This window comes from Myotis daubentonii, chromosome 12 (assembly GCF_963259705.1).
Source record: "Myotis daubentonii chromosome 12, mMyoDau2.1, whole genome shotgun sequence".
NCBI lineage: Eukaryota > Metazoa > Chordata > Mammalia > Chiroptera > Vespertilionidae > Myotis > Myotis daubentonii.
In genome coordinates this window covers 9,490,023-9,501,455 of record NC_081851.1, presented here as the reverse complement: position 1 = coordinate 9,501,455, position 11,433 = coordinate 9,490,023, and the positions used below count along the sequence as shown (strand labels likewise).

General features: G+C 41.4%; 1 pseudogene; it reads right to left on the bottom strand.

Annotated features, from left to right (window-relative positions):
* Positions 1-10,679: 10,679 nt before the first annotated feature.
* On the bottom strand, positions 10,680-10,893 carry LOC132214124 (U2 spliceosomal RNA; annotated as a pseudogene).
* Positions 10,894-11,433: the final 540 nt, after the last annotated feature.

The window sequence follows — 11,433 nt, the reverse complement described above, 5'->3', positions numbered from 1 at the left end:
TTAAATGCTCCAATCTAAAGACATATGGCAGCTAAATAGATAAGAAAACAAGGCCCAGGAGATCCAAACATGGTGCCTGGCAGGGCGGCAGGTAGAGAGAGAGTGTGAGTAAAGGAGAGAGAGGAGTGTGTGGACGTGTGTGGTGTGTGTGTGGGTCAGTGAGGGACAATTAAATCTCTCAGGAGTCTTGGGGACTGGCAGATCAGGCTCCCCTAGGTAAGGAGCCCCTTCTACCGCCACAGGCATTCCCAGGCCAGGCATGACTTTGGCATGGAGCCCATGCCATCTTGTTGAGGGGAGCATTGGTCAGAAGGGAATGGAATGATGTATACAAAGTGATTCAAAGCAAGTGAATCCAAGAATACTCTACCAAGCAAGGCTATCATTCAAGACTGAAGGTGAAATCAGGCGCTTTGCAGACAGACAAAGGCTAAGAGAGTTTACCACCAAGCCAGCAATGCAAGAAATGCTAAAAGGACTGTTGTGAAAATAAGACATAGAAAGGGAAGAAGGAACACAGGTATAAAGAATTCCACCCCACCCAAGCCCTGCACAGAGCCATTTGCCAGATAGCCTCAGGCAAATGCTAGATTAGCACCACCCTAGAGATCCAGCACAGAAGCCCTCCCACTGCAGACACAGCAGACTCTCATAGCCAGTTAGCCCGGAGGTCAAATCACCCCCAGTATTGCCGACAACAATAAAGGCTTAACTACAACAAGACTGGGCACAAAGACCACTAGGGGGTGCACCAAGAAAGCATAAAAAATGCGGAGACAAAGAAACAGGACAAAACTGTCAATGGAGGATATTGAATTCAGAACCACACTTTTAAGGTCTCTTAAGAACTGTCTAGAAGCCGTCGATAAATGTAGTGAGATACTCAAGAAATCTAATGAGACCCTCGATGTTATGATAAAGAACCAACTAGAAATTAAGCATACACGGACTGAAATAACGAATACTATACAGACTCCCAACAGCAGTCCAGAGGAGCGCAAGAATCAAGGCAAAGATTTGAAATGCGAAGAAGCAAAAAACACCCAACCAGAAAAGCAAAATGAAAAAAGAATCCGAAAATACAAAGATAGTGTAAGGAGCCTCTGGGACAGCTTCAAGCGTACCAACATCAGAATTATAGGGGTGCCAGAAGATGAGAGAGAGCAAGATATTGAAAACCTATTTGAAGAAATAATGACAGAAAACTTCCCCCACCTGGTGAAAGAAATAGACTTACAAGTCCAGGAAGCGCAGAGAACCCCAAACAAAAGGAATCCAAAGAGGACCACACCAAGACACATCATAATTAAAATGCCAAGAGCAAAAGACAAAGAGAGAATCTTAAAAGCAGCAAGAGAAAGAAAGTCAGTTACCTACAAGGGAATACCCATACGACTGTCAGCTGATTTCTCAACAGAAACTTTGCAGGCCAGAAGGGAATGGCAAGAAATATTCAAAGTGATGAATACCAAGAACCTACAACCAAGATTACTTTATCCAGCAAAGCTATCATTCAGAACTGAAGGTCAGATAAAGAGCTTCACAGATAAGGAAAAGCTAAAGGAGTTCATTACCACCAAACCAGTATTATATGAAATGCTGAAAGGTATCCTTTAAGAAGAGGAAGAAGAAGAAAAAGGTAAAGATACAAATTATGAACAACAAATACGCATCTATCAACAAGTGAATCTAAGAATCAAGTGAATAAATAATCTGATGGACAGAATGAACTGGTGATTATAATAGAATCAGGGACATAGAAAGGGAATGGACTGATTATTCTTGAGGGGGGAAAGGGGTGTGGGAGATGTGGGAAGAGACTGGACAAAAATCGTGCACCTATGGATGAGGACAGTGGGTGGGGAGTGAGGGCGGAGGGTGGGGCAGGAACTGGGAGGAGGGGAGTTATGGTGGGAAAAAAAAGAGGAACAAATGTATTAATCTGAACAATAAAGATTTAATTAAAAAAAGAATAAAAATGGCAACAAACAAGTACCCATCATTAATAACTTTAAATATAAATTGATTCAATGCTCCAATCAAAAGACATAGGGTGGCTGAATGGATAAGAAAACATGACCCATAAATATATGATATCTGCAAGAGACCTACCTCAGAACAAAGAACTCACACAGACTGAAAGTGAAGGGATGAAAAAAAGAGTTTCAGGCAAATGGAAATGAAAAAAACAAAAGGTAGGGTAGCAACATTTATATCTGACAAAACAGACCTCAAAGTGAAGGCCATAATAAGAGATAAGGAAAGCCACTTCATAATACTAAAGGGATGGTTACAACAAAAGGTTATAAGTCTGGTAAACACATATGCACCCAATACAGGAGCACACAAATAAATTTAAAAAAAAATACTTTTAGAAGATAACAAGAGAGAGATCAACAGCAATAAAATCATAGTAGGGGACATTAATACCTCATTGACATCACTGGATAATTGTTCTAGACAAAAAATCAGCAAAGAAAAAGAAAGCTTAAACAACTAAGTAGATAAAGTGGAACTAATAGACATCTTCAGGACATTTCACCCCAAAGCTATGGAATATATATTCTTCTCAAGTGCACATGGGACATTTTCAAAGATAGACCACATGTTAGGACACAGGCTAATTCTCTTCAAATTCAAGAAGATGTAAACCATATCAAGCATCTTCTCAGATCACAATGGCATACAATTAGAAATCAACTACAATAAAAACAATCAAACACTTGGAAGTTAAATAGCATGCTATTGAACAATGATTGGGTTACCAACGAGATAAAGAACTAAAAAACATCCTGGAAACAAATAACAGTGAAAACACAACAATCCAAAATCTATGGGACATGGTGAAAGCAGACCTGAGAGGGAAGTTCACAGCACTACAGGTTTACCTCAAAAATACAAGAAAAAACTGGTACTAAGTTATCTAACCCTACAACTTAAAGAATTAGAAAGAGAGCAACAAGAAAAGCCCAGAGTGAGTAGAAAGGAGGAAATAATAAAGATCAGAGTGGAAATAAATGACATCGAGACCAAAAAAAAAATTACAAAAGATCAATAGAACCAAGAGCTGGTTTATTGAAAGAATAAACAAGATTGATGAACCTCTAGCTAGGCTCATCAAGAAGCAAAGAGCGAGGACCCAAAACAACAAAATCAGAAATGAAAGAGGTGAAGTAACAACCAACCCCATAAAAATACAAAAAAAATTAAAAAAAGACTGTGAACAATTCTATTCCAATAAAATGATGATATGGACATATTCCTAGAAAAATATAATCTTCTAAAACTCAATCAGGCAGAATCAGAAAAATATGAATAGGGTGATAACTACTGAGGAAATTGAAGCAATAGTAATAATAATAATAATAAAACTTCCAGAAAAACAGAATCCCTGATCCAGATGACTTCTCAGGGGAGTTTTAGCAAACATTCAAAGAAGAACTAAAACCTACCCTCCTCAGACTATTCCAAAAATTTCAAGAGGAAGAAACACTTCCAAGCTCTTTCTATGAAGCCAGCATTACCCTAATCCCAAAACCATATAAAGATGCTACAAAGAAAGAGAATTACAGGCCAATATCCGTGATGAACATAGGTGTTAAAATCCTCAACAAAATATCAGCAAATCACATCCAACAATGCATTAAAAGGATCATACACCGCCCTAACTGGTTTGGCTCAGTGAATAGAGCATTGGCCTGTGGACTGAAGGATCCCAGGTTTGATTCCCGTCAAGGGCATGTACCTTGGTTGCAGGGACATCCCCAGTAGGGGGTGTGCAGGAGGCAGCTGATCGATGTTTCTCTCTCATCGATGTTTCTAACTCTCTATCCCTCTCCCTTCCTCTCTGAATAAAATCAATAAAATATATATTTTTTTAAAAAAGGATCATACACCATGACCATGGGAGATTTATTCTGGGGATGCAAGGCTGGTACAATATCCTCAAATCAATAAACGTGATACATCACATAAACAAATTGAAAGATAAAAATTACATGATCATATCAATTGATACAGAAAAAGCACTTGACAAAGTCCAACACCCTTTCTTGATAAAAACTCTCAGCAAAATGGAAATAGAAGAATCATACTTCAAAATAATCAAAGCCTTATATGACAAACCTATAGCCTACATCATACTCAATGGGCAATAACTAAAGCCCTTTTGCCTAAGAACAGGAACAAGACAAGAATGCCCACTCTCACCACTCCCGTTCGACACAGTACTGGAAGTGCTAGCCATAGTGATCAGACAAGAAGAAATAAAAGGCATCCAAAATTGGTAAAGAAGAAGTAAAACTGTCAGTATTTGCTGATGACATGATATTGTACATATAAATCCCTAAGCACTCCATCAAAAAACTACTTGATTTAAAAAATGAACAGAGCCATGTAGCAGGATACAAAATTAACACCCAGAAATCTATGTAATTTTAATACACTAATAATGATCTCACAGAAAGAGAAACTTAAAAAAAATCCCATTTACTATTGCAACAAAAAAAAAGTTAAGATACCTAGAAATAAAGTTAACAAAGGAGGTAATGACTGATTACTATAATCATGTTGCATTCATTTCCCTCACGTGCCTTAAGCACAGGCACACCATTTCTCTCCACTAACATATACTAGCAGTGAATATTTTAGCAGCTGATTGGTACGTCATTAGTCTTGGACTGACTTGTTTGGTGTGCGCAACAGGAAGTATTTCACTTTCGGAGAACAAGAAAAATAGGTTTATTTGACTTACACTTATAAATTTGTGCAGTTATTCAGTGTATGGTAAGTTAATGTTCAAGAAAAAAATATTAATTTTTATTAAAATGTTCTATTATCTTATGTTAACAATTGCTCATTTATTTCATCCCTTTGTATTCAGCATGTCTCTGTCAAAATAAACCTGTGTTTCTATGAAAATGGAAGCTTTTGATTTTTTGCCGCCCACATAAACTTCAACCTTGTTTATTTGGCCCATGTTAGCCTTTGAGTTTGACATGCTTACTGTAAAGTATATGATTGTCTTACCACTATACAATACACTGGAGATTATGGAAAGTAAGTGAAAAATAATTTAAAAAAGCAAAAAGAAGAAGAAATGATAAATTTTTATTGCTATCATGAGCTCTCAGTTTTACTTAAGTGCTCATAATTTTCATTTACTTTCAACTTCTCTTTTCATGAAAAATATATTTTCATCAGAAGAGAAAAATAGAGCCATGCCACATTTCAATATTTATATTGAAAACTTCACATTATTACCATTTAACTAGGTTTCTACTTTCTGAGAAGTTGGCAGGTGTCCCTCTGCCTCTCATATGAAGCTTATGCTCATGTGGACCCTATGTGCTTGCCATGTGAACAGTACCTGGTTCCCTTCCCTGGCATCTTGGCTCTCTGCCGTTACTCACCTAGATTTCAGGCATCACCACCTCCAGAGGGCTTTCCAGGATGCCCCATCTGCCCAACCTCAAAGGAAGACACTCAGAAGATAGGGAGGATGAAAAGATGCTGCTTTTCCCCCAACTCCATGCTCCTAGAACAGCCGTGGGCAAACTACGGCCCGCGGGCCAGATCCGGCCCGTTTGAAATGAATAAAACTAAAAAAAAAAAAAAAAAAAAAAAAAAAAAGACCGTACCCTTTTATGTAATGACTAGGGGCCCAGTGCACGAAATTCGTGCACTGGGTGTGTGTGTGGGGGGGAGTGTCCCTCAGCCCAGCCTGCCCCCTCTCACATACTGGGAGCCCTCAGGCATTGACCCCCGTCACCCTCCAATCACAGGATTGGCCCCTTGCCCAGGCCTGACGCCTCTGGCCTAGGCATCCGGCCCGGGCAGCAGGGACCTGCAGTGGCAGCGGGGGGCGCAGCGATCGCACGGGCTCCGCCCCTGCCCCTGCAGGATGCCTCTGGCTGAGGCGTCCGGCCCGGGCAGCGGGGACCCGCAGCTGCAGCGGCCCCGCGATCGTGGGCTTCGCTTTAGGCTCAGGCAAGGGGCCCCTAGCTCCTGGGACTGCCAGCTTCGACCATGCCCAGCTCCCATCGCTGGCTCCACCCCTACTTCCTGCTATCACTGGCCAGAGCGGAAAAGGCACCTGATTCTCCCCCCTGGGTTTCCGATCACTGTCAGTGGCAGGGGGCTTCTTCCTGCTTTCCCTTTCGCCTCCCTGCATTGTGCCTACATATGCAAATTAACCACCATCTTAGTTGGCAGTTAACTGCCAATCTTAGTTGGCAGTTAATTTGCATATAGCCCTGATTAGCCAATGAAAAGTGTAGCTCATACGCCAATTACCATTTTTTTCTTTTATTAGTGTTGATGTTTACTTTGAATTTATATTAGTTCACACAAACACTCCATCCATGCTTTTGTTCCAGCCCTCCGGTCCAGTTTAAGAACCCATTGTGGCCCTCGAGTCAAAACGTTTGCCCACCCCTGTCCTAGAACCACAAGTCTAGGTTTTCATGTAACCATAGGGAGTGGGAATGCTTAAAGTAGTTGGAATATTCAAACTTTTAACCTATATTGCATTGGTCTAGGATTCAATGTAATAACCAGAACATCACACAATCAGAAAAAGATTCGACTAAGGTCGAAACAGAGATTGACAATCATACAATCATACAAAAATTTCCTATTTCTAACTCAGTGTGTTGAAAGTCCTCAAGAAATCAGATGCTTATTACATAATTTATGCAAACTGTACTGGGGGCTGAATCAGTCTGGATTTGAGGCAAACTCAGAGTGTGTCATGTATTGTGAGAGTGGGGTGGGTGGGTTGACATTGTGCTGTGGCTTGAGGCTCTTAGACCTGGAAGATTTGGGGCTTTTAAGTCCAGAAGCAGTCAGTAGGTTTGTGAGAGCCACCGCTATTAATTTGCAAGATATTGTCACTGGTTATGGGCGAGGAAAGGGAAAGGGCAGAAAACTTGCCACAGACTCTGTAGTTACTTCTTGCAGAATGTGGAACCAGGCCATGGGCCCGGATAATTCTCAGGTATTGTTTATTGCTCTTTCCCAGGTAAAAAGAAATAGACATGATCAGTTAAATTTGAGCATCAGTTACTTTGAGTATCTCTCTGGAGCTTTTATATGATGAGGTTTTTATTGGTTAATCTGGTTTGTCTGAGATACCATCTTACGGTTCTCCCAGAGACCCAGGAAATGAGCTTCCGCCATGTTTAATTTCCATATTTCTAACTTTATTTTTCCTTATTTTTTCCCTGACAAAGATGTGAGAAAATCTGGCTTGAGTTACATAAATGAGGGGACACTTTTCTTAGGAAAGTGCACTAGAGACAATGTGGCCCACTGAACTCGTTTTGTTGATCAGGCCCCCAAGTCCAGGGTGACATGAGTCTATCAGGCATGCCAGGTGGTGTGACCCCTGTGGTGGCATCATGTTCCCACCTTTGAGGACATGCCCTGCCCCCGGGCATCCAGGCACAGGCACAGACCCATCTCAGGGAAGAGATGTCGCCTCAAACCGCAGCTTCTAGGCTGAATTGTGCCATTGTGACTTTCACAAGCAGGATCTCGGACAATGACCTATTTTGGGTGAACATTTGAATTTACTGTGATCATTTTCCATGAAGAAATGTTATTGCCTCAGTTACCTGCTTTGGTGACTAGCTCATATATATGTTTATGTTTTCCCACCCCCTCCACAGGATAATTCCCATGTGAGAAAACAAACGTTGTAGTTTGGGAATGCTGATTGGTATTTATAGAGTTCTTTTCTTCTGCCTCTCTGCATGCTTTCACCATGACCCTGGGCCCTAAGCAGAGAGCAGAGAGGCAGGCCCTCAGCACTGTTTGCTGATCGACAGCCTTCCAAGAGCAAATGCCTGCACTTGACAATGGCCCCTGTACGAGCCTCTTTCCTCTCCACCTGGACACCAAACCTCTGCTCCACGTTCTACATTTCAGACGCTCTGCCACAGCAACATGCTCCTGACAGATAAGACTTGGCACAAGACTGTCTTCTCCTTAAGCCCAGGACACATGCCTTGGTTTTCTTCTAAAATAAATATTGTGGGGCACTAGCTAACTAAAGAGGGGAGGGGACTGCAGGTTTGGGGAGCTCTTGCCTGAGACTCAGTGTCTCAGAGGGGCTCAGTCGGAAGGTTCTGATGAATGAGGATCAGATCGGGGTCACCGGTAGGGTCTGATCTGTTAAACTGCCCTCTCTTCCCCACCAGAGAGCTCATGCCTGGGGCACAGATGCTCCTGCTCGGCCATGTCCCCCTACCCTGCCAACACCCGCTAGATTTCCTTCTAGGTCTTCCTGCCCTGGTGGCTTCAACAGAGCTTCTCTTGGTCAAATCCAGTCCCACCAAGAGCAGCTACTCCATTGCTCTGTTAGGACGGTCTGCTCCTTTCAGGACTCAGTCAGCCCACCTTATTCCACCTACTCAGGCCCTGCAGACAGCACGGGCACCTCAGAGAGGCTGTGACTCATGCTGGCCTGGAGGATGGGATTAAATCAGGGCCATCGGCCCAGGCTGTACCGGGGAGCCCGGGAAGGGCGGGGCACTCCGTGTCTTCTGAACGGGCTGCTGTCTCCCAGGAAGCCCGACCCCTATAAATAGAAGTGTAGAGTATGGAGAGAACACCAGGGTCCCCAGAATAACTGCTGGAGACCTGGTCGATCATTGCCTCATGGAAAGGGATTTCAGATGCACAGCCACTTCCCAGCCAGCTGTGCCGCTGGCCCCAGAGGAAGCTGCCCTCAGCCGGGCTGACTGCACGCCGGGACTGCGAGGCTGGTCTGTGCTAACCGCACCATTTGGAAGGGAGCTAATTGGTCCCTCTCATTTCTAGTCGTCAGCGTTGCTGAAGGTGGCCTGGGACAACGCCTGGCCACTCCCGGGCTGCAAGTCCAGAGAGCTGGGTTTAGTGCTGATGATTTTTCTTCCGAGCAATCTCTCCAGACTTCACCCCTAAACTTTGGGTAATACTAATATCTGTCCGACTACACTCCTGAGGCTGGGAAGAATTTAGAGATCAAAAAGTTAAAACATACATTTTTATTGAATTTATTGGGTTTCAAGTGAACAACTGAATAACATGTCCTCTGCACACTGCATCGCGCCTGACTGTCCAAAGTCAAGTCTCTTTCTGCCACCAGTTACCCTCCTCTCCCTGCCTCGATCACCATACTGCTGTCTACTGCTGCCTACTTGTTCTTTTTTGGCTTAAGCTCTTTACCATTTTCACCCCAAGTTCTCATCAATAGGTGAAGGGATAAAGTTAAAACATACAGTGTTAGAAAGGAGGTTGCTATGAAACTGCTGTATTCAGGTTGTATTTTAAAAGTTATTTTCAAGGAAGTGCATCTGCACAGGACAGAAAGGAGTATAAAAATTGGGCAATTACAAAATGATTCAAACAAATCATTTGAGAAGAAATGAAAGGGGGAGGTTGGCTTGAACTATTTATATATTTCCATAACTCTTTATTTTATTTTGCTGACTTTATGAATTAAACTAAGCGTTTAAAATGATAAATGACATGAAAGTATTTTCTTTTTTCTTATTAATTTAGTTTGAGGAGCAAACTCAAGATTTTTGAAATGTTTAATTATACTTCTGGTAACAAAATCTCTGAGATTTAAAACTGATCATATGATTTTTTAATTACCGGGGATGTTTTTATATTTGCGTTTTCAATTGAAGAAAAAGTTTCCATTAAGTCACAGATAGCTGAAAGTTTACCTATTAGAACAGTTAAAATTAAATTCATGTTAAAAAGTAAACATGCTTTAGTTGACGATATGACAGCTTTATTTACAAAATTTTATTGGTTAATATTTTGTTTTATAAACTTTCATTGACTTCAGAGAATTTCCTTTTAGGGCAGAAAACAAAGTGATTTCTCAGAGAAACACTGCAATTGCCAGTTTCCAATCTGCATAAACTGTATCTAAACAGGATTCTATCCAAACTGAAATTACTAGAAAACAGCAGATTCATTGATAAAAATTACTAATAAAGCAGCTGGACTGATATGAGAATGATGAATTTACGGTTTCATTAAAATCATTGTAAACTAAATTTAAATTCACACACCTAGTAGAAATTCAATTGACAGTAATCAAAAGATATATCATATTTTGATAAACACAAGTTGATTTCTGTGTTTTCTTGAATTATGACAATTACAGCCACTTTCCTCTGATTCATATGTTTTCATGCATATTATCTCATTTGTTGCAATAATATCCCTGTAAGGGACAGATGTAACAGTCTTCAATTTACAGATGAGAAAAGTTAGGCACAGATGGCCAAACTTGCCCGAAGTAAAGTTGGACACCAAACTGGCTCCCACTGAGATGTCCATGATTTTTATGTTAAATTCTGTGCTTAATCAGGGGTAGCGAAGTGTATGGAATATGTAGCAAGTAGTAAATGTTGCCCAATCCCCACTTTCTTTCCTTCCCAAACTAAGAGTAGTAGGTCATCATTTACCAGTCCACTCTTCCGATGAAGGTAAGCCCCAAACATCTTGCTACCCATCTTACAGTGCAATTATGAATGGATGACTTAGCAGCAGGACTCCCTTGGTTGTAAAAAATAACCTAATGCAGGCTGATCAGTGTGACTCAATGGTTGAGCTTCGACCCATGAACTAAGAGGTCACTGGTTCGATTTCCAGTCAGGTCACAGGCCCAATTCCTTGAATGTTTCTAGCTCTCTATCCCTCTCTCTTCCTCTGTCTCTAAAATAAAATTTAAAAATAAAATAAATAAAAAATAATTTAACTCAGACAAAATTTTGGAACTGAGTGGTTTGCAGTCTTACTCTAACCTTATCTACCATATCTCATTTTGCTCCATTAAACTGATAAGAACAGATACTACACTTGATCTTAGCCAAAAGGCCGAGAAGCGATCATTTTGCTCCATTGAATAAGAGAAAGCATCATTTATTCAGGGCTTGCAGAGTTTTAAACTTCTATGTTAGGTCCCACCAGTGGCAGGGGCTGATTAGAATTCCGGTTGAGAAGGATTCTACATCAAGTCAGGACGCAGTGTGGGAGATTGCTGACCCATTAGCCATACTCTGATAGATGCAGGTCAGCTGGGGCAGCAGCAGGGGTCAAAGGTGATGATAGGTATGTGTACCACTAATAATAAGCTGCTCCAAGATCCAGTGGCTTAGAACAACAGCTATTTATTTGCTTATGATTGTGTATTTGGTTGGGGTTTGGTCTTGGCCTGGGTTAGTTAATCAACTGCTGTCCACTTGTCTCACGGGAGGGTGATTGATGCTTCAAGATGACCTCACTCACATGCCTGGAAGTTAATTGAGGTTGTTGACTAGAGCAACTTGGTTCCCTTCCTGTGTCCTCTCCAGCTTGATAGCCAGAATTTTTTTTAATTTTTATTTAATGATGCTGGCAGTGTCCCAGGGAAGCAAAACTCATGGTGCA